This window comes from Hipposideros armiger, unplaced genomic scaffold (assembly GCF_001890085.2).
Source record: "Hipposideros armiger isolate ML-2016 unplaced genomic scaffold, ASM189008v1 scaffold_71, whole genome shotgun sequence".
NCBI lineage: Eukaryota > Metazoa > Chordata > Mammalia > Chiroptera > Hipposideridae > Hipposideros > Hipposideros armiger.
The window spans coordinates 3,740,028-3,765,678 of NW_017731421.1; positions in this window are offsets into that span (position 1 = coordinate 3,740,028).

Sequence of the window (25,651 nt, forward strand, 5' to 3'; positions counted from 1 at the left end):
GTTTATGGGCCCGCTGGTATTAAAGTGCAGTGTTATTCTAATGAGGTATTAGCCTCATAGAAATAATCATGTGAAGTAAGTGGGCTGAGAAAAGCCAGACGAATGGAGTTGATTATTTGGCCAATACATCTTTACTTGATATCTCAATCTGTCGTGAAAGGGAGAGGGTGTAGGAAGAGATGAGAGGAAACTGGCCGTGACTGAGCACCTACTGTGTGTCAGGCACGCCCTACGCACTTTTCCATGTGATCCATTTTAGTTTGAAATGTTCCAGCAAGGTAGCATGATGAGCATATCTACATTTACAGAGGAGGCACAGAGAAGTTAAGAAACTTGCCCTTAGTCACACAGCTAGTAAATGGAGGAGGCCTATGCTGAGCAGAGTCTGTTTGGCTTCAAGTGCTCTGCTTCTTTCACTTGAAGCTGACTGATGGGAATATACCTATAAGGCAACCCCCTAGTCCTATGAGTCCTTTTTCAGTTTGTTTTTAGTCTAACAGTCTCAGTATCAGAAATGCTCTGTGGTGGGTGCTAGGAGGTGGCAGGAAGCTGTGAAAAGTAAGACTTCAGGTGAGGCCATTTGTAGGAAGAATCACAAAGATTGTTTTGGAGACAACTGTACGTTATCGATTTTGTTCCTTGACTTCTTAGTGAGTACTGACAACGCAGCCTAATGAGAAGAACTGACCGGCTGTCCCAGAAGCAGGGTCTAATTCCAGCTGTGCCACTAGCGTCTGTGTATTCTTAGGCAAGCCCCTGCCTCTCGCCTCTCTGATTTCTGCCTACTTCTCCAGCATTATCGCCTCCTGTTCTCTGCCATACTTAACGCTGCTTTAGCTGCACAGAATGCAAGTAATTTATTTGGTAGGTGGTCCCAGGAAACTCTGCTAAGGAAGAGGGTACGTGAGACAAGGATGGGAAGAAAGGCAATGAAGGGTGCTCTTTTAGGCGCCTGGAGCTTAATCTTACCGGGGGACTGTCGTGTAGAACACGCACTTAAGTTATCTCATCCAAGGGCAGGGTGACTTTCAGCGACTTTGGAGGAAGGCCTCCAAGAGAGGCAAGTTCATACAGATGGAGGACTGGCTGGTGTGCACAGTATCCAGTGCCAAGAGGATATGGGAGTGTAGTGGACAAGATTCTGACACAAGGACAAAAATAAGGCACGCTTTTTTTAAGCCACTGGAGTAGGGTTTTCTGTTATTTGCAGTTGAAGGGATTCCCAAAGTGAGTACTTGTCTAACAGCACTTTGCTTTCTTTCAGTGTCGTGAACACATCACACTTTTTCTTGCATTAGAAAGAGACTCCCTCATATATTGCCTCTGCCTGGCCTGCTTTCCCCTTGCTCCTGCCCATAGATTCTCTTCATTCTTTCAATGCAGTGCAGTTGCTGGGAGGGGCCTGTGTCTTACCAACCCATCCAAAGGGGTTTCCCCACCACTCTTTGAACCCAAGTCCACCCAAATCCAGACAAAATAACAAGTCCATGTTTTCCTTAATGATTAGATTCAACAAGCATAAAATCACTCCGTAGAAAGTATCTAAACACTTACTCTCAATATCCATACTGCCTGGCAAAAAGAATTCACTCTGCAGCCCTGGGCCCGGGACCACACTCTTGAGTAACACTGCTTCTTATGGTTCTGGCCAGTGTGCCCATTAAATGGGCCTCCTGTTAGCACTTGCTGCATAAAACTTTGTGGCTTAAAACATCAATTACTTTATTATCTCTCATAACGTTTTTAGGTCAGGAATTTGGAAAGGGCTCAGCTGGTCCATTCTGGTTTGGGGTCTCTCATGTGGTTGCAGCAGGACGGTGGCTAGAGATGGACTAGTCAGGGCTGGAGAAGCTGGAGGCTGGCCAGGCATCTTTCTTTGTGTAGTTTTGGGGCCCTTTCACGTGGCCTCTGCATAGGCTAGTTTGGGCTTCCTTCCAGCATGGCCGTCTCAGGCAGTTGGCTGCTGACATGGAGGCATAGATGGAGACTGAAGGTGTCAAGAGTGAGTGTCAGAGCAGGAAAACTGGTACTTGAATCACCTTTTAAGAGCTAGCCTCAGAAGTCATGCAGCATCAATTTTACATCCTCTACCGATTGAAACCATCACAAAAATGCACCCATATTCAAAGAGAGGAGAATTAGACCCCACCTCTCGAAGGAGTAGCGGCAAGATTCCAGAAGAACACATGAGATGGGAGATGTTACTGTAACCATCTTTGGAATATACAGTCTGCCTCCTATGTGGCGGCAGATATGGGGTGGGGGCAAAGGCTGAAGGCAGAAAGTCTTGTCAGTAAAGGGGTCTGGGTGAAAAGTGAAACAGGAAGTCACCTAGGCAGGGAGAAAGAAGAGGAGGGGGTGATTTGTATGTTGTAAGAGGTAGAAACCACTAGGAAATGGTGATCAGGAAATGAAGAGTGACGGAAAATGTGGGGCAAGGATGTGCCAAAGATCCCTGGTTCTGCTGTCTGGATGGATGGTGGGTTCTTTGCTGAGCTTGAGAACATAGGAGGGGGAGCAGGAAGCAGGAGTGGGGCTATTGATGGGTTTGGCTTGGGCCAAGCTGAGTTGGATTTATATTGCCTGATTCATGAAAATTCTTCCAAGTATAAGACTGGGCAACAGTGCAGAGCTTGGAAAAGACGATATCCAGCTCTTAGAATCTCCGCATAGGAATGTGTCAGGTACTCAAGACAAACACTGGGCAACAGGAAGGCGTGGTTATATGGCAGACAGTTAGACCTGAGTAAAGAGGCTGATAAATGTAACACAGGGCCGTGTTTGCCAAACTTGTCTGATTATCAGAATCCCCTGGGGAGCTTGTTAAAAATAAAAATTCCCAGGCCCCACCCAAATTTACTGAATCAGAATCTAAAGAGGAGGGGCCTGGGAGTCCCTATTTTTAATAAGTGCCCCAGGTGATTCTGATGAGCAGGCAAGTTTGGCCAACACTGGGGCAGTGTTTGCAAGGCTGTGCATTGCACAGGAGCAGGGGCGGGCAGGAGTATCCAGGAGCGTCATTCACATCCACAAACTGTAAATGGTGCCCCCTGGCGTTGTGCGAAACTGTCTCCCTGGGTTTAGAGCTCAGGCTCTGGAGATAAACAAACCAGAGTGTAAATTGGGGCTCTCCTGCACCCTACTGCAACTGCTGTCATTGAGTGCATTTCGACACCAGTTCTATGACAACTGTGAATGTTTTACAATTCATTTCAATTCTGATCTTACCAGAAGTTAGCATCAGGTCCCACAAGTTAAAGGGTGAGGTCCCCAACAAGACTGACCTTACTTTGGATGTCAGATGCAAGTGGAGGTCCCCAGACTATCTACATTCTGTCCAACTTGGCTACAAATTCAGGGGTTCCCATTACCCCTCCCCCCACATCCCCCACATTTGATAATTTGCTAGGACAACCTAACAGAACTCAGGTAAATGCTATACTTAACAATTACAATTTTATTATAAAGGACACAAGTGAACAGCCAGACGAAGAGGCACAGATTGCAAAGTCTGCAAGGATCTCAAGTGCAGGAGCTTTCTGTCCCCATTTGACAATGATTCCTGTGTAAGTTAGAGAATCACTGTCCTAGAACCTCTATATGAAATTAAGTTGTCTGAGCTGTGAAAAGAGAAGGCTAGAGACACTGGATCAAGATGTGGCAGACACCGTTGGTTTCCGACCCAACAGCCATCCTTCCCTATGTGCCCTTGCTACCAGGACAATATTTCAGTTTTGGGTTGTGGGTGGCTGCACTGCTGTGGAGAGGCCCGGGGAAGAATCACAGTTGATGGAAGCCAATCAAAGTACTCTCCTTCCGCTTGCCACCACAGGTGTGGCTGTGGCCAGGTGATGCAATGCTGGCAGGGAGACAGGAGGGGAAGTCAGCAGGGAGGTTTGGGAATGGCTATCGTTGTGGATTAAAAAGGTAAGGAGGAATCACTCTCTGTTCTGCCCCCGGACCTCATAGTCAGCAGGCGATACCTGGAGGTGGAGCAGCCATCTTGGAAACATGAGGGAAGCTCTTAACCCTACTAATAAAGGATGTCCAATGGGACTTTTTTACTCTTGATTAAGGCCCCCAGTCTGAGAATTATAGGCAACTCTTCCCCCCCCCCGCAGCATCATACAAAGAAAGGTACTAGACCAGGGTTTCTCACTCTTGACACTTGTCATTTCAGACCAGATAATTCTTTGTTATGAAGGGCTTTCCTGCTCGTTGTAGGATGTTTAACAGCATCCTGTGTCTCGACCCTCTAGATGCAAGTAGTGCCCCTCCAGGTGTGACAACAACAAAATGTTCCCAGACATTATCAATGGCCCTGAAGAGGTACCAAACCGCCCCTGGCTGCAAACCATGGTGCTCGACAATTCATGCCACAGTGGTCTCAGACCACTTCTGTGACCTGTAGCTTCACCTACTCAGCTAATGTTTAAGAGAAGGCGAGACAGGAAGAAAAGAGGGGGAAGGAGAATTTCTGTGCCGAAAGTTGTCAGAGGCCAGGAGTCCTTCTTCCATCTTAAGCCAAGGGGACTTGAAGATACTTTTTCACAGAGAACAGGAAAGTCCACCAGGAAGGAGACAAATATGTCCCCACCACCCTCACACTGGCTGAGATGTGCAAACTTATGGGCTCCCGGTTTCCAGTGGGCTGGAGTTGAACGTAATTGGAGAGTTTGGAAGAATTTTGGGACACCTGGGTATTTTGGGACTCGGGTCTGGAGACGTTTAAAGGTGAGAAGCTGGCTTGAGTGGCATGTGACAGGAGAGCAAAGGGCAAGGGCTGCACGTGGCAGAGAAGGGATGGGAAAGCCAGTGCTGGGTCTTCATGGAAAGCCTCACCCTTCTCCATGGAACTGTGAGGCGAGGTGAGGGCTGTGTGGGGTGTATGGGGGAAGGAGGTGGTGATCACCTTTGACAGAGAATGGCGCAGCGAAAAGTCCCCAAGGAGAGGGTCTCCTACAATCACAGAAGTGCCTCCATCTGCCACCCAGATGGCCACGATGCCAGCGCCAACCCAATTGAATCTTCCCTTTAGTCCTTCTCCATCTCTGTCCTGGAGGGACCAGAAACAACCTTAGCAAGTGAGAGAGGGGCTGGAGCAAGGGATAGAAAAGACCTCCCTGTCCCTCCTCACTGGGGCGTGGCTTGAACTGAGTGGTGGGAGGGGCCACAGTGTGTGGGAGAAGCTTTCACATGGGTGAGATATTAGACTGGGCTGGATTTTTATTACCTGAAGAAGGAGACTGTTAGTTAATAACTAATAGTAATCAGAAAAGCTAAGGGCTCTTCCCAAGATATCATGTATGGCAAGGGTGGCAAACTTTTCCTCTAAAGGGGATAGATGTGGTAAGCATTGTAGGTTTTGTGGGCCATAGCATCTCTGTTGCAACTACTCAGTTAAAACTTTGTAGCATAAAAGCAGCCACACACAATATGGAAATGAGTGGGTGTGGAGGTATTCCAATAAAATATTATTTGCAATAACAGGCAGCTGGTTGGATTTGTCCTGTGAGCTGTTGTTTGCCAAACCCTAATCTGGAGTTTCACGGATTGGGGGTGGGTAGCAAGATCCTAGGGGAGTTCTGAAAGATTAAAGGTGTCTTCTGCTTAGCACCCCACTGAATCCAGCATGTTTAATAACCAATTACATAAACGTGTCATAATTTCTTATTGTTGAAGACACTTTCTGTTAATTGTATCCAATTTAGACACAGAAGAACACCAGGGCACCTAACTGTGTAGCCATTTTCATCACCATCATCCCTCTAAATGTTTTGCTTGACAGGGGTTACTTGGATTTGGGTGAGAATTCAGGTATCAGGGGTTTTTTTGTTTTTGTTTTTTAAATTGTAGTAAAAAACCACATAACAAAATTTACCATCTTAAGCATTTTTAAGTATACAGTTCAGTTGTGAGAAGAGTATTCATATTGTTGTGAACAGAGTTCCAGAACTTTTTTCATCTTGCAAAACTATAAGTCTATACCCATTAAACAGCAATGTCCCACTCCCCCTTTTTACGGCCCCTGGCAACCACTATTCTACTTTCTGCTCTATGAATTTAACTATGCTGGGTACCTCATACAAGTGGAATCATACAGTATTTGTCCTTGTGTGACTGGCTTATTTCACTTAGCACAGTGTCCTCAAGTTCATCCATGTTGTACCATGTGACAAGATTTCCTTCCTTTTTAAGACTAATATTCCATTGTATATCTATACCACATTTTATTTATCTACTTATCCATTGATGGACACTTAGATTGCTTCTACCTCTTGGATATTGTGAATAATGCTGTTATGAATATGGGTATGTAAATATCTCTTCAAGACCCTTATTTCAATTCTTTTGAATATATAGTTGACCCTTGAACACCATGTATTTGAACAGTGTGGGTTCACTAATACACTGATTTTTTTTCAATAAATGCGGTTGGTCCTTCAATATGTGTGGGTTTCGCATCTGCAAACTTAACCAACTGCAGATCGAAGACAGTATTTCCTTGTTCCCAAACACATATTCCCAACCACAGGTCAAAATACTATTTTCACTCTGTGGTTGGTTGAATCTGCAGATGCCAATGGCCACACGTAGTTTTTTGGGAAAAGTATTATGTGGATTTTTGACTGTGCAAGGGTCGGCTCCCCTCACCCCCACAATGTTCAAGGGTCAACAGCATACCCAGAAGTGGGATTGCTGGGTCATAGGGTGATCCTATTTATAACATTTTGAGGAACCTCCGTCTTGTTTTCCATAGCAGTTGCACCATTTTACAATCCCACCAACAGTGCTGTTTGTTTTGCTTTAAGAAAGCATGGGTGTTTATTTTTATAAGTGAAAAGCATTCTTTTCCCTCTCCCCACCCAGCTCCCTCTGATCTAACTAACATGTGGTCATCCTTCAGGTGTAAGACTGCCCTTGACCTGGGAGGAGTATGTTGGCTCCCCTTCTACATGCCCCGCCCCCCAACACCCTGTGCCTCCCCTTCCGTAACACTCTCCAAGTTTTGATTAGCGGCTCCCACATCTCTTCTCCAGAGCAAGCTCTGTAGCACAGATCAGGCTTCCCTTTTTTTCCTACTGGGTTCCTGGCCCGGTTGGCAGCATATAGTAGGTGCTCACCAAATGAATGTTTGCTGACTGGATGAACCCTCCAGACCTTGTCAGCCCTCCCCTCGCTCTCTGGTTCTGTTTTAAGTGACCTATTGGAGAAAAGGGCATGCATGATGAAAGTGGGGATGGAAAAAGGGGTTGAGGAATTTTGTGCAAATGAACCACATTTAGCAACAGCATATTCACCACATTCTTTAGAAGCCTGTGCGAATCTGGCAGACAAACAAGGGCTTTCTGAGTGGGTGTCAAAGGATGAGTGTAACCAGGGACAATTTTTAGGAATGGGAAAAGGGGCGAGGCATTGCTATGAACTTTGGACAAGAGAGAAAGATGTCTTCTAGTTTTCAGATGTCTCTCTTTTTATATAAAGGGCCCAATGGGTGTTTTAGGAGTATTTTCTCTCTTGGAAAAGCAAATCTACTGGGTTCACATCAATAGGGAAGCCTTCTCTGAAATGAAGCTGTGGCTACTGGTAAGACTGTAAGAAATTCTCTCCATACCTCGTATGCTCAGGAGCAGTCACTGAAAGTAAAAAAGATCAATTCTCTGTGTTTCCGTTTTCAAAGCATTGTTATTCTGAAGCAATTCCAGATCTATAGAGAAGTTTCAAAAATAGTCAAAGAATTCCTGAATATTCCTCACTTAGATTTCCCCAAAGTTAACATTTTACCACATTTATTTTTTCATTTTCTGTCTCTCTGTATACATATTATTGTCACTTTTTCTGACCTACTTGAGGGGAAGTTGCAAATATGATGTCCCTTTACCTCTAAATACTTCAATGTGTATTTCCCCAAGAACAAGGACATTCTCTTACAATGATCAAAAGCAGGACATTTACATTGATATAATTGTATTTCTAACCCACAGACATTATTCAAATTTTGCCAATTGATCTAATAATGTCTTTTCTAGTAAAAGAGAAAACAAACAAACATCTTTCTGGTTCTGGATCCAATCCAGGATCAGGTGTTGAATTTAATTAAGTCTCTTTAGTTTCCTTCAATATGGAATAATCCTCAGGCTTTGTCTTTTGTGACCTTGACATTTTTCAAGAGTGTGGGCTAGTGATTTTTTTTTTTTAAGAATGCTATTCACTTTGGGTTTATCTGATGTTTCCTTTATAGTAAGATGCAAGTTTGCAATTTTGGCAGGAATAGCAAAGGAGTGATGCAGTGTCATAAAGACTGATTTTAAAAAGGTGATTGTTTCAAAGGGTTTGGCATTCAAGAAAGATTGGCAGCATCACAGAGTGGTTATAATCTCAGGCCTTTGGATGTCTCACTAGAGATGCAATTTAGAAGTGTGACCTTGAGAAAGCCACTTTAGCTCTCTGAGCTTCAGTTTCCTTATCTGTAGGATGGAAAGAGTGGTAGTGACTTATATTTATTGGGCACTTGCTATGGCCAGAGATTGTTCCAAATGTCTTATATGTAGTCGCTCATTTCATCTTCATGACAACCTTATAACAGAGGTATTTTAAAATATTTTTGGTCCCCTTTTACAGATGAAGAAACTGAGGCACAGTGAAGTTAAACAATTTGTCCAAAGTCACACAGCTGATATGTGGTAGAGGTGGGCTTCCCCAGGTTACTCTGACTCCTTGAGGTGATATTTTGAAAGGTTGTTTATGAGGACGACAGAAGGATATAGAGGGCAAGCATCTGACCCAGTGCCTGGCACATAATAAGCCCTCCATGGTAATTGTTAATATCTTCCTTCATTCCATGTGTTTCTTATTTTATAAAGGACTGGATCAAGGAGACATTCCAACTTGATGACATTGACGTGATCAGGAACCTCATGCTATCCGGAGTCCTGCTGACATTTACAAGGCCACTGGGCCTCATGAAGCAAAGAAGCCAACCTTGGGCTGTGTTAAGGGGCGAGGGAGAGGAGGACAATTCAGTGTCTGCACTTGGCCGGGGCTCTCGGGCCTTTACTGGAGCGGAGACCACCCATGCCATGTGCACTGGGCTTCGGAAGGCTTTCCAGGTGCCTTATCGTAATGGCATTTTTCTCAGGCTCTCATATGCTGTGTTTGCATTCCCTGCCCTGCTGGGTAGGAGCACTGATGCTTTCGGATTAGAATGGGTGACCTTGGGAGGAGTAGAGGTGATAGTTGGAAGTGAGCTGAGTCCACCCCATGGCCATTTTTTGTTTCTTGGCTGGACAAACGAGATATCAAACTAGTGATAATATTACCTGTGTGTTGGACAGGAGGGTTAGTCACTGCGTTCCATGGGTGAGCTTCAGGGTTCTACGAACACCTTGAATTGTAATATACAGACTTGTGAGTGAACCTGTGTGCGTTTACATGTATTTTCTTAGGAAGAGAATCTCAGGTTTTATCAAACCCTCAATGTAGCCTGCTACTTAAAACAGAGAATGAAGCATTGGTGGTCAGGAAGAGGATGAGACACACACATACACACACACACAGGGGGAGAGAGAGGGGGGGGGAGGGAGAGAGGGAGAGAGGGAGAGAGAGGGGGGGGAGGGAGAGAGGGAGAGAGGGAGAGAGGGAGAGAGGGAGAGACTGACTATGAATATTATTTCATAATAGTTATACAAGAAGTTACTAGGAAACCATTCATTGACTTTGTGAGTTATAAACATTTTCTTCTTAATGCAAAATAAACAAACCTCATATCATCATTCCAATCATAAGAACTCAGCTGCTTTGTGTAGGGAAGGAATGGGGCTGGGTGTCCCACATATGTGTGTGTGCACATGTGCGTGCACACGTGTGTGATGTGTGTGTGTGCACATGTGTGTGATGTGTGATGTGTGTGTGTGTGTGTGTGTAGGGAGAGGTAGGGATGTGGGAGAAGGGGAGGAAGGGAGGGTGGGTGGAGCAGGGCTCTCCAGGGAATACTGAGACTAGGAATGTGGGCTTCTTCCTGTCCTTAAGAAGGAGCACTTGAATTAAAAAAAAGGAGCACAGACGTTCCTGCAGCCAGCTCTCAGTCGAGATACCAAGATTATGATCCTGGGTGGCAATGATGGTGGTCACACGGTGACAGAACCAGTCCTTACTTACCCAATGGATGCTTGGGGGTTTCTGCTTCTCTTAAAATTTACAAATCTCACAAATGATTCATGTCCCCTGAAAGGAAAAATGCAAGTGAAATAGGCTGTGTAGTTATTTAACCTCGGCTTCTCCAATGGAGCCCTTTGCACTTTTGGGGTCCCATGCTGGGTACGGCTTTGGTCTGCTTTTTCTTGGCTATTGATTCTTTAAGGCTTAATTCAAATGTTATTTCCCTTTTGGAAGCCTTTTCTGCTCTTTTCAGTCAACAATTTAATCATTATTTTTTGAAACAAATATTTATTGATTGCCTACTATGTACCAAGTACTGTGATGGGAGCTGGAGACAAAAATTGGAGAGTAGCACAGACGTGGTCCCTGCTGGTGATCTAGTGCTGGGATGAGAAATGGATGACATCAGAATATTTGTTAAATGGGGCCGGGGTAGAGCAGAAATTCTTCCCTATTTCTGATGTTTCTTTCCATGTGGGAGAAGCTCTGTTTTAGCTCCTGGCCTTTCAAATTTTTGACTGAATTTGGGGTAAGGGGTTGGGAGTGGGTGTCTCAATGCTTCCTTCCCTCTTTCTCTGCTGTGTTATATAGGAAGCACGCAGTCTGCCTGGCTGTTTCAACAATCGAGTTTGACATGGCCAGGTCCCAGTGTGGGTCCAGGTGGGTTGTAGGCGGTGAAAATCCATCATTGCTTGTAAATGGACCAGGTGGCCAAATTGGTTTGATTCTGGGAGTTTAGTATCAAGAAGTCCATTGCCCGTAAACGTAATGTCTGGTGAATTAGACATTCTCTAGTATCAACTTTTTCTAAATTCTCTCTCTCAATTGGGTCAGAGGCAGGGAAAAGGGACAGCCTTCGTTGGGTTCTTTCCAACATCAGCTGTGGTATTGAAAGTAAAATTTTGACCAGAACTAGTTTATCCTCATACCATGCCTTTCTCAAATCTCTTTTATAATATTTATTACACTACTGTAATGATCCATTTACATATGGCTTCTCCTCCTCTAGAGTATTTTTGCCTCTGGTGGTGCAATTTTTGTACTGGACAAAAGTATCTGGCCCTGGGGACAAACAGGAGCTAAAATTGGCCCGTGCTGTGCTGATCACGTGCTGTGTCTTCATCTGGGGTCTCATCAGCTCTGAGGGTCAGGCACCTCTTTTAATTTCCACAAAATCTCCTTATGCACCAGCAAAACCCTATGTCCTTATATTTGATGAATGAATAAATGCATCCTCTTTAGATGGGCAGCGCTATTGTCTTATCTAAACATAGTCATCCAGAGGGGAAGCATTCCACCCATTTAACTTACTTTTCATTATCCTTTGTAAAATACAAGAAGCTAATACACCAGGCAAGGCCAACGCAGAATGGAGAAGGTGGGGAGCATATCTGCTTTTCTGGGCCATTTCCTTAAATTTCTATATTATTATTATAATTATTATTATTATTATTATCATTATTATTATTACTGCACTTAAGAATAATAGGAAAAAAAACAATGGATTTGAATTCAGGAAACCTAAAATCTGAACCTTAGTTTTCTTGTATCTAAACGGAAGTCTTTTAGATCTCAATGGGTTGTGGTGAGGACAGAGGACAGCATATGTGAAAAAGTAACACAAACCATAAATTCATACAGATATTAGGGGTTATTACTCTCATTCCTTGATTGCTTAAATTATACTCAGGAGCATTTGCCAGCTTAATTAATGCGTAAGACACTCTGACAAGGTTGATTTCAGTGATAATGTAACATGCTTATTTCTGAAAAATACCTAAAGCCATCTCTGAATTATTCATTTTCCAACAAGTTTTTATAGGTTTTGCAACATAATTTGAAGGGGTTTAAACCTATATGGCAAAGGGAATTCCATTTAGTTTCTGTACCCCTTACTCTGCACGTATGTTTACTTCTCTTCCTGTTGCTTCGCTGTTGGTTAAAGGGATGCTTTCAAACAGATTCTACTTAAGGAAGCCATTCCGCGTGTTAATGAGAGTATGTCCTGTTTTACACTTTTCTTTTTAATTAAATTTATTGGGATGACAATGGTTAGTAAAATTACATAGGTTCCAAGTGTACAATTCTATGAAACATCATCTGCGTATCACATTGTGTGCTCACCACTGAGTCAGTTCTCCTTCCATCACCGTGTGCTTGATCCCCTTTACCCTCTTCTACCAGCCCCTCTGGTGACCACTAACTGTTGTCTGCGTCTATGAGTTTTTGTTTCTTTATTTGTTTGTCTTGTTTCTTTGTTGCTTTCAGTATTATATCCCACATGTGAATGAAGTCACATGGTTCTCGACTTTTTCTCTCTGACTTATTTTGCTTAGCATAATAATCTCAAGATCCATTCATGTCGCAAATGGCAGCATTTCATCTTTTCTTCTGGCCAAGTAATATTCCACTATATATATATATCTCACATCTTCTTTATCCAATCATCTATCGAAGGACACTTTGGTTGTTTCCATGTCTTGGCCACTGAAAATAATGCTGCAATGAACATCAGAGCACATACATCTTTACAGATGAATGTTTTCAGGTTAATTTGGGTAGATAACCAGGAGAGAGATTGCTGAGTCATATGGTAATTCTATTCTTAATTTTTTGAAGAACCTCCAAACTGCCTTCCATAGTGACCACACCAATCTGTATTCCCACCAACAGTGTGTATAAGGGTTCCTTTTTCTCCACAGCCTCTCCAACACTTGTTATTACTTGTCTTGTTGATGATGGCCATTCTAACCAGTGTGAGGTGATATCTCATTGTGGTTTTGATTTGCATTTCCCTAATAGCTAGTGAAGTTGAGCATTTTTTCATATATCTGTTGGTTGTTTGTATGTGTCTTTGGGAGAAGTTTCTGTTCATGTCCTCTGCTCATTTTTTAATTGATCTGTTTGTCTTTTTGTTGTTCAGTTATATGAGTTCCTTATATATTTTGGATATTAGCCTCTTATCAGAGGCATTGTTTGCAAATATCTTCTCCCATTCGGTTGGTTGCCTCTTTGTTTCGTTGATGGTTTCTTTTGCTGTGCAGAAGCTTTTTAGTTTGATATAGTCCCATTCATTTACCTTACACTTTTTTTAAACCAAATGTATTGTAAGTGGAGCAGGAATGTCCTTCCAATGTCCCTCTATTTTAAAGTCCTTGTGAAAGTGTAACCCTGATGATTTTGTAGAAAAGGGCAGAAAACCAGGGCTACCCCTCATCGGCATTGTAGAAGGCAGAGGGTAGAGGCATCAACATTAATTTTCTTGTATTTCTCCATAATCTTCCTGGTTGTAGTCCCCAAGAAGTATACAGCACAAGACATATCAAGTAGAAGTTGTATGTAGTTCAGCCTCAAAGGCAAAAGCAAAGCCAACACAAGAACATCAGAAAGTTTGATTGTCAAGAACATGGATACAGAAGGAGTGGAGGTATCCAAGTGTAGGAATTAGCCAGGCCTGGGTTCAAATACCAGCTCTACCACTTACTTCTTTGCATTAGCCTCAGTTTTCTTGCCACTAAAATGTGGCTAATAGTACTCACCCATAGCACTGGCAGAAGGATCAAATAAGGAATGCACTCTTAGAACAATGCCTGGCAAACAGGAAGCACCCACTACATGGTTTCCATGATTATATCAATAGTAATGTGTTAACTAGCAGCTTCTGGACACTATAAAATGTAAGGCAGTCCTGATGGTGAAGTGCTTGGGAAGCCAGGTGACCTGAGTCTAGATCCCAGCTCTGCCACTTACCAGCTGTGTGAACTTGGACAAGTAACTCAACCTCCCTAAGCCTAATGTCTTCTTCCATAAATGTAATAAAATCAGTATCTACATCACATATTTTCAAGAGACCTAAATTACATAATGAAAGCAAAGAACTTGGATGTTGGATACTGCATGGGGACCAAGAGCCCTCAGCTCTTTTGTGTTCTTACCTGAGACTTGACGTTGTTACTGGAAAGGAGGGAACATGGGGGGTTCTGGCTGTGGGCCACGGGGGAAGTCAGAAGCCCAAGCACTATCTTAAGGCACTGCCATGTACCTGAACTTCTTTCCTGGGTTGTGGAGCTTAGAGATGTCCCTGGGCCATCAGGTTGTCAGGTTACAGTGCGTCTGCTAGAAGGAGCTGACAGGGCAGGACCAAGCTTCATGGCTATAACTTTGGAGTCCAGCAATTCAATTCCTATTTCTATCCCTTATATCTGTGGGAACTTAGGAAAATTACTTAAACTTTCTGAGCCTCAGTTTTTATATCTGTAAAATGCAGATAATAATTCTTGCTCTATAGACTTGCAATGAGGGTTAAATGAGATAATAAATGCAAAACAGTTAGTGCCTAGCTAGATAAATGGAAGCAATTTGTATTAGGCCAGCCCAAATCATACAATTTAGTGATCAGTTATTGAATATGCACTTTATGTCAGATATTATACCAATTACTATGAAACCACCACTGATTTATTCAAAAAATTTTGGGTGTTTTCTGTATGATAAGCGTCACACTAGGTGCTTATCCATCAAAACTTTCAAAAGTCTAGATAAAATATCCCTCAAGACTGTTTAACTCTACCCCTCTGTGAGACCCTCAGTTATGAACCAGTTTTTCTTAATTCACTCAACAAGTATGATGCCAAGAACTTGTGAACAATTGAAAATATAAAGAGGAATAAAATTTGACCATACTAAGGAGAGGTTTCCAGCCAGGAAGAGCCATTTTGACATCTCTGTCTTCTATCTTTGAATATCATCTATGATTGAGCTCTCTTTTGTTATGTTATGTACTCTATGGTTACATTAATTAATTAATTGGATAGACATGTATGGTGTATCTGCTCTGTGCAGGTCATAGTACTAGCTTCTGCTTGGAATATAATAAGGAATAAGATATAGTCCCTAACTCTAGGAAGTTCTAATCGAGTGATGAAAATCAGGCACTCACGAGGTGTCAGATAATAATAATAATAATAATAATAATAATAATAATAATATACTAATGTTTTGCTGAACAAAGTGAATGCCTGTATGAAACAATGACTTTGAGACAGTATCACAGTTAAAAAGCATAAACTTCATAGGCAGATGGATTTGGCTTCAAGCCTGGCTCTGCTCTTCACTTTGTCTTGACTTTGCAAAGACAAGTAATCTCTCTAAAGTTCTGTCATTAGAACAGGACAAGACGTTGTGAGTATGGGCTGAGACAATGCTCGCCGATGCTTAGCACAATCCCTGGCATAGAAAGGCATGCCTTTTAGCCATTATTACCAGCATTAATATTATCGTTATCAACATCAACTCCCTCTCCCCTGTGTGTTGGCGTGCATGCATGTCTGTGCCCATGGGGCTCATATGGCTAGACATTTCACTTATCATTCATGAGCCACTCATCAGAGAGCTTCATCCAACCATCCGTTCATTGACTACATATCCACTGAACACTGCTATGTGCCAGGCACTGTCCTGGGCACAATGGATACAGCGGTGAGCAGTCAACCCTAAAAGCCAAGGTCTCTGCCCTCAAGAAGCTTGTTTTCTAGCGGAGGAGCCAGAAGATACATAAAGAACATGCTATAATGTCAGGCAGTGTACAATTTTGTGTTGTGAAGAGAGAGGATTGAGGGTCTTCTCTCTTGTTATGAGCACAAAGAGGATTTTATTTCTGGATGTATTCTCCCCCTTTCCAGAGCAGTAAGCAACTGACCTCTTTGTTCAAGTCACCACTCTGTTTTCACACTTACGTCTCTGAATCAACAGGACACTCCTCAGAAGAGTCCAGTCATCAGCATGAGTATCTCTGGTTTCCTATGAAGTGTGTGGGCTGACATGACCAGGAAACGAGAGGCTGGGAGATTAAAGGCAAAAACTTGAGAGAGCAGCTAGACTCTGCAATAAGGTTAGAAGACAGTAATTATGGGCGCCCAAATGTGATCTGAACAGTGGTCAAAACACACGGCTTGAGTGGCTAGCAGCCAGCAGGGGACTGCTACTTTCGCTGTGACTGATCCCTTCCGTTAAAGCAGGGAGATGTCTAGCTAGCCTGATTTATTGAACTATTTAACATCCACTAGATAGTCTTGATTTTACCATTATTTATGACTTGCTGAGTCCTGGCAGTAAGCTTTGGATGAAATAAGGTGCAGGTGGAAGGCATGGCCTAGGGCGGAGGCGGTTTCAACGGTAAGGAAGGGACAGATCAAGCTTCCACAGCTCTCACTGAGCACATGGGCTGAGAAGGTGGTGACATCTCCAAGGTGCGAGTCTCGCTTGACCCTCATTCTCTGGATTCCTTTCACACCTCTGACATGCTCTCTGCTTCCCGTTCCTCCCCTCCGTCTCTTCAGGGACATGTCTCCCCCTTGCAGACAGGCCTTCATGGGAGCAAATGCGCCACACATCCAGCCCGCCCAGATATCTCTGGGATTTGCTTTGCAAGCCCTGGCATCACATTTTATGTTGGTAAAAGTCGGGAAGAAAGAGAGGTTGAAGAGACGAGGCAGGAGGAGGAAGCAGAGAAGCACACACCAAGGCCATTTTACTCCCATGAAGAGAAGCAGATGTTTCTCATGTTATATTTTCCACTTCTGGAGTGGCTGAGATGTGGGGGTATCATCCCTGGCTGCTCCCAGGGCTCGAGTTGGGGGGTCTGACCAGAAACCTAAGGTGGGCCAGCAGTTCTTCCCTCCTCAGCTTTAGTCACGCATGGGGCCCTGAGGAGACCATGCGCTGTTTACATTCCCTTCCGGGATCCATTAGGAAGCTCCCTGATTGCCAAACTGCCTCGTGTTGGCTCCAGCAGCCTCTGCCTGGATGGCCATCCTGGTTGACCCCAGCCCATCCCATGCCTGACCCCAACTCACATGCTCAGGGCAGCCTTTTCAACTTTCCATCCTCACTCCCTCCGAAGCAGCAGCAAGCGTCCCACCTCAGCCTCAGCAGTCCTGGGTTCAGCTGCCCTTTGAACGTGCTTCCTTTCCAGACAGACTTCTTCGAACAGTGTTGGAAGCTTAGCAAGACCCTCCTGAGTTGTCGTATGCACATGAAATGCCACAGACTAAACACTGAGTCACCACTCACTCGCTGCTCTCTCCGAAGCTCCAGTTTCAGAGGGAGGACCTGAGGGCTTTCTTGAGAGACATTGTTTCCCCCCTTTTCTTGCTGGGTGGTTTTAAGGTGCGGCAGCAGCAAGATTGCTGGGAAAGTTGTGGGTGGGCCAAGGGCCAAGCACAATGAAGGTACCTCTGGGTCAGCGTTTTGTCTGAGCATCACCATGGCCGCTCCCTCATCCCCACCCCTCAGACTCCCACCCCACTGCAGCCAGGAGCTGAGGCTCCTAATATGGCCGCCACCTTATGCTTCCAGAAGGGAAAGAGGCAATTGTGCCACCGGATCCTTTCCACAGCCCTGTTGCAAGGCAAGGAAGCGTGCACCCATTTTGCAGATGAAGAAACAGAGCTCCAAGAGAATTCTGTAACTGGGGATTTGTAACTAAGCTATGGCTGGGGAGTGCTGGAGACTGGTCTTGGAGCCAGGTCTCCCAGCCCAGTGCACTCCTCCCAGCAGGCGGCTTCAGGAAACAGCTGGGTTATTTAATGGGGAAAAAAAGGACCAGGAAACTCAGTGTGGGATTCTTAGGGAAAAGGAAACTGACCTCCCACAGTGAAATGATCAAGGCATGGTGCTTGGGCCAACTGGGCATTCGTTCAGTGGCCTCTGCAGTGACCCAAATGCTGCAATTTCCCATGGATGGGAAAGAGTGGGGTAGGATCTGTTGGCCCTTAGAATCTTGACCTAGTAGCGAGAACCTGGAAATTTGCTTAGCTTGCTGATCAGGGACTGGCTCACCCTGAACAACCTGGTGAGGAGATGGGTTGATGGTTCATGGATGGGAGGGAGGTCTGGTCCTTTTCTATCTTAGGGAGATAGTTCCAAGGTCATGATCAGTCACTGTTAAGGTTTTTCCAAGAACAGCCCATCAGAGGATCCACGTTGAGGGTGATGAGCAGCAAATTCTTGTTCCTTCCATGCATCAGTATTGCATATCAGCCTGGGCTGTTTCTGTTTTGTCTTCTCCATATTGATGGGCCTATTAACGGACGGAAGGAGGATAGGAGTGCAGGAGAGGACAGTAAGAGAAGTACTTTACAGTTTAGCATGACACACATTTCTGGCACCTCTTTAAAACACAAAAAAGAAAAGCTAGAAGGTTCTCTTCTGTCACATTTTAAATCTTAGGAAAACATCCAGTTAACACCACTGAACTCCAGCTTACTTTCTCCCATAAAGCTGTTTCCTTGGGAGTAAAAATCAGTAAAAGGAGAATCGGACCAGGCTATGTCCTTAAATGCCTTTACCATGACCCCACACATCGTGTAAATGTGACCGAAACAGAAGTTTCTCAAAGCAATATTTACCCTTATTTCCTGCAATGAATTCTGACATGTTCTATTCTACTATATTTATATCACTAAAAAAAAAAAATATTGGTTGACCTAGCAATGCATGATTGAAAAAACTCTGTTATAGAAGTCTTTATAAATAGTTTCAATTGCTTCTCATAAAATGGCTTCACTCATGAGTCATTTCCAAAGGCTGAACCCTGTAGATGATGCCAGTTGGCCCCATACAGAGCAGGAGGATGACAGGGAGCAAGGTTTCAAATCCTCAAGCAGATTATTACCAAAAAAGTGACTCCACAATAAGGAACCATGAGGCTCAGTGGGGGAATATAAAAAAAAAAATGGGACTGACCAATTGAACATTATTTATCCTGCTTCCTGGCCTTTGTCCATACTGTTCCCTTCTCCTGAAACACTTCTTCCAGTTCCTCTGCTTCCATGCAAAGTCTGCCAGTCTCTCAAGGATCGCCTCTTCCAGGAAGTCTTCCCTATCTTTCCTCCCATGGAGCTTTTGTAAACCATTTGATTCTTCCACTTATTTGATGCATCACCATGCCTTGCCAGCTGAGTTGGAATCCTTAATGTGATTTATGTTTTGTAATTGGTTTCTTTTAGAGAATCTGCTCAGCTTCATGTACTACCTGGAAGTCATGTATGTGAAGCAGTGGTCCCAGTAGAGTGAACTAGGGGGACGGCACTTGACCAAAGCTGGGCCAATCAGGGCCTTTTCCTGGGAATTTAAAACAGGAAAATGATGGAGAGGGAGAGAGAGAGAGAGAGAGAGAGAGAGAGAGAGAGAGAGAGAGAGAGAGACAGACTACCTGTTTTTCTAAGAGCTTTCTTATCAGTTCCAGAATGATCTGAGCTCCCCTTGCACTCTTGCTCTTGGGCCTTGTGGCACAGCCTTGTGTCTTTACATCTTTATAATCTATTTCTAGGGTGACCACATGTCCTATTGGCTGGCCAGTCCTAGTTAATGTCTATTATCCAGGCACAACGATTTCTTGTGCCCCATTTACTCTTAAAGGGCACTGGTTTTGATGATATGGTCACCTTACACTAGCTAGAGTTGGTTACTGTTATTTATCATTGCACATTTATAAGGTCTGCAGCTTATAAAACGATTTCACATATATCAGTTTGTTTTCTTTCCAAATTATTTCCCCCTTATAATTGTCCCTCCTTCTGTGTTCCACCACTAACCTCCTGTCATCTAAGCCAGAGACCAGGGAGTTCTCCTAGACGCTTCCTCTTCTTGACCTCATGAATCCATTTATTTATTCCTTAAAAAAATTGAGGGCCCACCAAGGACCAGGCTCTGTGCTAGTTGCAAGCAAAACATTGCTTTTGTCTTCTTCGAATTTATATACTAGCTCAAGAGATACCCACAAATAGATAATTTCAAGTTGTGATAAGTGTGGTGAAGGAAAACAACAGGTTCTCTGAGAGACAAAAGTGGGGTGGGAATGGGGCGGGCCTGCTTTACACTGGGTGCCCCAGAAAGGCCTCTCAAAAGGAAGTAACATTTGAGCTCAGATCTGAAGGGTCAGAAGGAGCCAGTTAATGAAGGGATTGCAGTACCACAGGTTGAATGAAGTCTTTACATTTTAGGTTGATCACTCCGAAAACTATGCAAAGAATGGATTGCAAGGGGCAAAAATGGAAGTAGGAAGATGAATGAAGAGGCAATTACAGTTGTCTAGACAAGAGTTGATGGTGGTTTACGTGGAGTAGTAGAGGTAAATAAAAGTGGGCAGATGGGGGAAATATTTTGGAGGTGAAAGTCAAGAAGATTTGGCCATGGGTTAGATGTGGTAGATGGGAGAAGCTAGTGGTGAGGGAGAGAAAAGTGTCCACCATGTATGTGACTTCGGCAAGAGGTAGATAGTGAAGCCATTTATTGAGATGCAGAGAAGATGAAGAAAATATTTGATCAGTACATCAGTTTGGTGTGTGTTTAGCTGGAGGTGCCTGTGAAAATTCTAAATGGCTATTTCAGATTCATGGGCAGGAGCAGTGTCCTGTCCTTGGTTTAATGCTTTGCTAGTCTCGTCTGAAATTCGTAATAATTTGATCTTTGAACTTGAGTTCTGTAACTGAAGTTTGATTGGACAATGAAGCATGTGTGTAAGCAGATGAAAAATGCCTAATATGTATGTCTGCCATCCTGCACCAACCCATTCACATGTGGAATTTGCAATGCCCCCTGAGTATAAATTCCAGTGGCCTCAGCATGCGTAAGAGTTTAGTGAGACTCAAAGTGAGTACAAAGGAAATGTGTTATATTTATGATTGGCTAAGTGGGGGCACTGACAACCCCAAGAGGCCATGCTTTCCATTTGAAACAGAACTTAATCAGAACACAGAAAGAAGGCAATGGTGGTCTAGGTTGATGCAAAGGTAACTGTGGTTTCTGCAATTATTTTTAACCTTATAAACCACAATTACTGTTGCACCAACCTATAAGAAACACAACCAAGGAACCCTATCGTATCCTTACTTAGGTTGAAAATGAAGGTATAGAAGGAAAGAGAAACATAAGGCAACCCATAGTTCCCTCCCCTTTTGTTCCTTCCTTATTCAATATTCTTGGTAGAATGTGTGTATACATGAAATGAAAACAATTGAGTTAGCTTTGCATAGCATTTCTACCATTCTGGTAAAAATAATACATATGCACGTTAAGAGCTATGAAACAAGAATTGTGCACTTTTGGCGATTCTGCATATGCATTAAAGGTGCGTGTATTTGCATTTAAAACTGACTTTGCACAATATAAAGATGAATGTTAGAATTCATGCTAATAATTTAATTTTTAAATTTTTTTACTTAGAACATTAAATGGCAGGTAAGAAGCACCATGAAAATTTGCGAGAGACTGTGGAAGGAAGGAAACATCTAATTTTAATACCTTTAATGGTGCTTCTCCTCCTGCATTTTGAACAGGATTTCCACATTTTTATTTTACATTGGGTCCTGAAAATTATGGACCTGGCCTTGGGTAGGCCATCAAAGAAATGGTTGGGAGTCCCACTCACCAAATTTTGTTGGTTTTACCAATTAAACATCTTTCCTATCTGCCCCCTGAGTCTTATTAGCCTGATGTTCTCTTCGTGATCTTGTCTTCCTTCATATCTTTCAATTCTACCACTCAGTGAGATATTGCCCCCTCCTTTCTCACCTACTCATTTTTTAAAAAAGATTTTATTGGGGAACAGTGTTGGGGAATTGGGGAAAGGGGAACAGACAAGTTGCTGTCCTTTTGTTCAGTCTAGTTGTGGAGAATGTCGCTTCACTGGCCCATGTTGGTATTATCATTGCGCTCTTCCCGGGTGAGGCAGTCGCTCGCCGGCCATTGGATGGCCGTTCACGGTGGCTCACAGCAGCTCATGCCAACTGCCAGCTGCTCACCTTGGCTGCTAGCCACTCATGGTAGCTCACAGTAGCCCACTGTAGCAGGGGCTGCAGCCTATGCTGTCTCTGGCAACTCACAGTAGCCCAGCTCCTGGTCGAGCTGTTGTTCACCATCTTAGCTGTAGAGGGCGCAGCATCACTGGCCCTCATGTGAGATCTGAACCGAGGCCCTGCTGCCAACTCTTAACCAATGCATCACTGGGCCGGCCCCCTCACCTACTCTTTAAGGAGGGTTGGCATTTCTAGAAAAAAGTAGAGCAAAGATACTATACAAAGAAGAGCTTAAAGAGAGAAGGCTGTAGGATCAAGGAAAGACAAGAGAAGTAGGGGACAAAAGGAGGGGAGACCCTATGTGGGACACTTACTGGAGACCTAGGGGTTACTCCCAAAATCCTAGAAGTGAGGACTTGTCCTTTGTGTGGTAAGAGGAGACAAGTCCTTGTTAACTCCTGGTGTTGAGGCAGAACAACTCATGCAATGTGACCTTGCAGAAACAAAAGTGATGCTAGTTCTCTACTTACCTTCTGGGAAGACAATGTAGAGACACACTGTATAGGCTGTAGCACCTAGTGTGCACCTGAGGGGCTCATGACCAGGACTTTGGGACAGTGGTATGATGTTTGGTTGTTTTTGAACCTATCCTAATTTAGTTCTGGGCAGCAGTCCAACCCCCACAGACACCACCATCTCCCCTCAGTTGCTACACTGTCAGCCAAATCATGTCAAAGGGTTAAGGAAGATCCCACTGTAAGTTTACCAGAGTGTTAGGGACCCTGTAGAGGCAGAAGTAACATCAATGTAAGAGTCTCTGTTAGAGAAGAGCCGTTCCTCAGTTCTGGCTGGGACTAACAGGAAGACTACATTTCCCAGCCTCCTTTGCAGTTATATTGGGGCCATCTGACTGGGTTCTGGCCAATGGGATCTGAATAGCAGTGATCTAATGATGTGAGATGGGTGTAATGGTGCCTGATGTTCTGGGTGGAAAGTCAGACAGCGCAATATTCTGCAAACTAACCAGAATGCTTCCTCGGGAGAAGGCAGGGACGGTGGACTATAGAGAGTGATAAACCTAGTGGGGGCAAGATAGGCATTTTATAGTAGCTTTCTTAAGGGCAGATAAGATATTTGTAGTAAAGTGTTACAATAATGGCCCCAATGAATTCTTCCTTTTGGTATCCATGCCCTTATGTGGGTTCCCTTCCACACTGATGCTGGTCTTGGCCATGTGACTTGCTGTGGCCAATAGACGTCAGCAGTCATGATGCAAACAGAGGATAGCTTCATGCTGTGCGTGCTCTCATGGAACACAGCCTTCCCTGCTGTCCCAGCTGAGCACCAAACCACCAGGTAACTGCAGCTGCATGAGAGAACCCAAATGAAGCCAGTAGAAGAACCACCTGGCTACCCCCACAGAACTATGGGCAATAAAATTGTTGTTTTAAATCACTAAGCTCTGGGGCAGTAGATAACCAATATAGTATCTCATTCATGTTTGCTTCCCCAGAACCTACTATAGTGCCTGGTATATTTCTGCCCTCAATACATTTTTATTGACATACACTTTATCCTCCCAACATCCCTGTCAGGCAAATATTACTATCATTTTCTATTTATTTATAATTACAAGAATCACAGAAATGCCTATTCATCCCAATTCTATATGTTGGGGGTCCATCAGATGATCTTGTAGAAGATGTAATCAAGATCCAGGGAGATGCAGGAATTTATTTACTAAATAAAATAATAGGTATGTAGAAATGTAGGATATGTTTTAGGGCTGTATCATGTTTTACAACATGGCTTTCAACTCAAGAATCACACTGTGGCAGTCTGGCTGGATCCTCACAAATTCCATTTATTTTCTTCTGGGACTCATAGGAAGACTCCATTTCCTAGCCTCTTGCAATTATTTGGGGCCATGTGATTGAGTTCTGGCCAATGGAATATGGACAGGAGTGGTCTATGTCAGTTCTAAGGTTGGCTCTGAAATACTCCTGTCATCCTTTAGTACAGAAGTCAGCAAACTGTGGCCTGTCAGCCAATCTGGCCCACTGCCTGCTTTTGTAAATAAAGTTTTATTGAAATATAGCCACACTCACATGTTTATATTGTATTGCCTCTGGTTATTTTCATGCTGCCACAGCAGAGATGAGTAGATGTGACAGAGACCATATGGCCTGTAAAACCTAAAATATTTACCAAAAGTTTGTTGACTCCTGCTCTAATCCTCTAGTGGGGATGCTGGGATGTGCCATCCCAATTCCCCCCCAGCACTGACAAATGTTAATTCCAGCTGTTAGGAGTGCTGCTGGAAAATGGTCCTCATGTACATCCAGTGACCAATGAACACAGGCTTAACGGCATAACCACCTTGCCCCAACTTGGGACAGCTCTGAGAGGCTATTCAGCTCCATGATTCTCCATTGGGCTGGTGGAGACATTTCTTGGGCTGCATTGCAGCTCACCTTCTCCCTCTGTCCAATATTGCCTCCCTTCTACACGTGTTGATCCCAAGAGCACTCCCTAATAAATATCCTGTACTCCCATCTCCACCTGCAGCAGCTTTCATCCCTTTCCAGGGTATTTCACATGGCAATGTCCCAGATGGAAGGTGCTGGATCCTTGCATCACTACTTACAGGACAGTCACCAAGGAGCACCTCTACTGTGTTACACCTCTTAGATTTGGTACTGTTTGTTACGGCAGTGAGCTCTACTTATTTTGACAAATATACTGTGCAAGGCAAGTTGTTTATGCCATGAAAAGTCTACAGGAACTGAGGCAAACTGGGAACCACCTTCTCATAGTCACTACAGAACATCCACCCTATGAGTGGGATGGAAGATCAAGTTACTCACACCCATTATATTGTTCTCTTTCAGTCTCTTTTTTCTCTCTCTCACCAAGCACATACACAGGCATACCTTGTTTAATTGCCCTTAACTTTATTGTGCTTCACAGATGTGTTTTTTTACAAATTGAAGGCAAAGCGCTCCACCGGCAAGAGCAATTATGACTCACTTCATTGTGGTGGTCTGGAACCGAACCCACAATATCTCTGAGGTAGACCTGTAGCAGAATTCTTTAAATTAAATGTGGGCATGATGTGACTGTACCTCCCTCCCTGTTTGGGGCTCCACCATCAAGGCATCTTGGAGCAGCTTGCATTCTGCAATGGTTGAAGAATGTAGCATGTGGATGGCTGAGAGGTGGATAAGTCAGTATCAAATCAAGCCCAGATGTCAGTCAGTCTTCCCTGATCCAAGCCGTGGGTTGGGACGGAACTCAGAGGAAGAGCCCCCAGTGGGGGTTCCCTGGAGCTGAACATCAACCCCACTGCTGACTGCCCACCAGGCACGGCTGCGCTTGTGTCCCCTTCACTGTAGGAGTGTCTGCAGAGGCATCTGGAGCCCAGCGTGGTCTTTGTCTCCTCTCTCTCTCTCTCTGGAGTCATTCTAGGACACAGGTGTGCATCCCCCACAGCCAGTTGACAGAGAAGATGAATCAGCTCCCCTGAAAGACATGCCCCAGAGCAGTCTGTTGGCTGAAACTTGTCAGAATGAGCATGCTCTCCCTCCTGACCACAGTGCATGAAAATATGTGGCTTGCCTACGGAAGAATCTGTATTATTTTTTAAAGGAACAATACTAACCACAGATGTGCAGTGTCTGGCATGGTAGGGATTT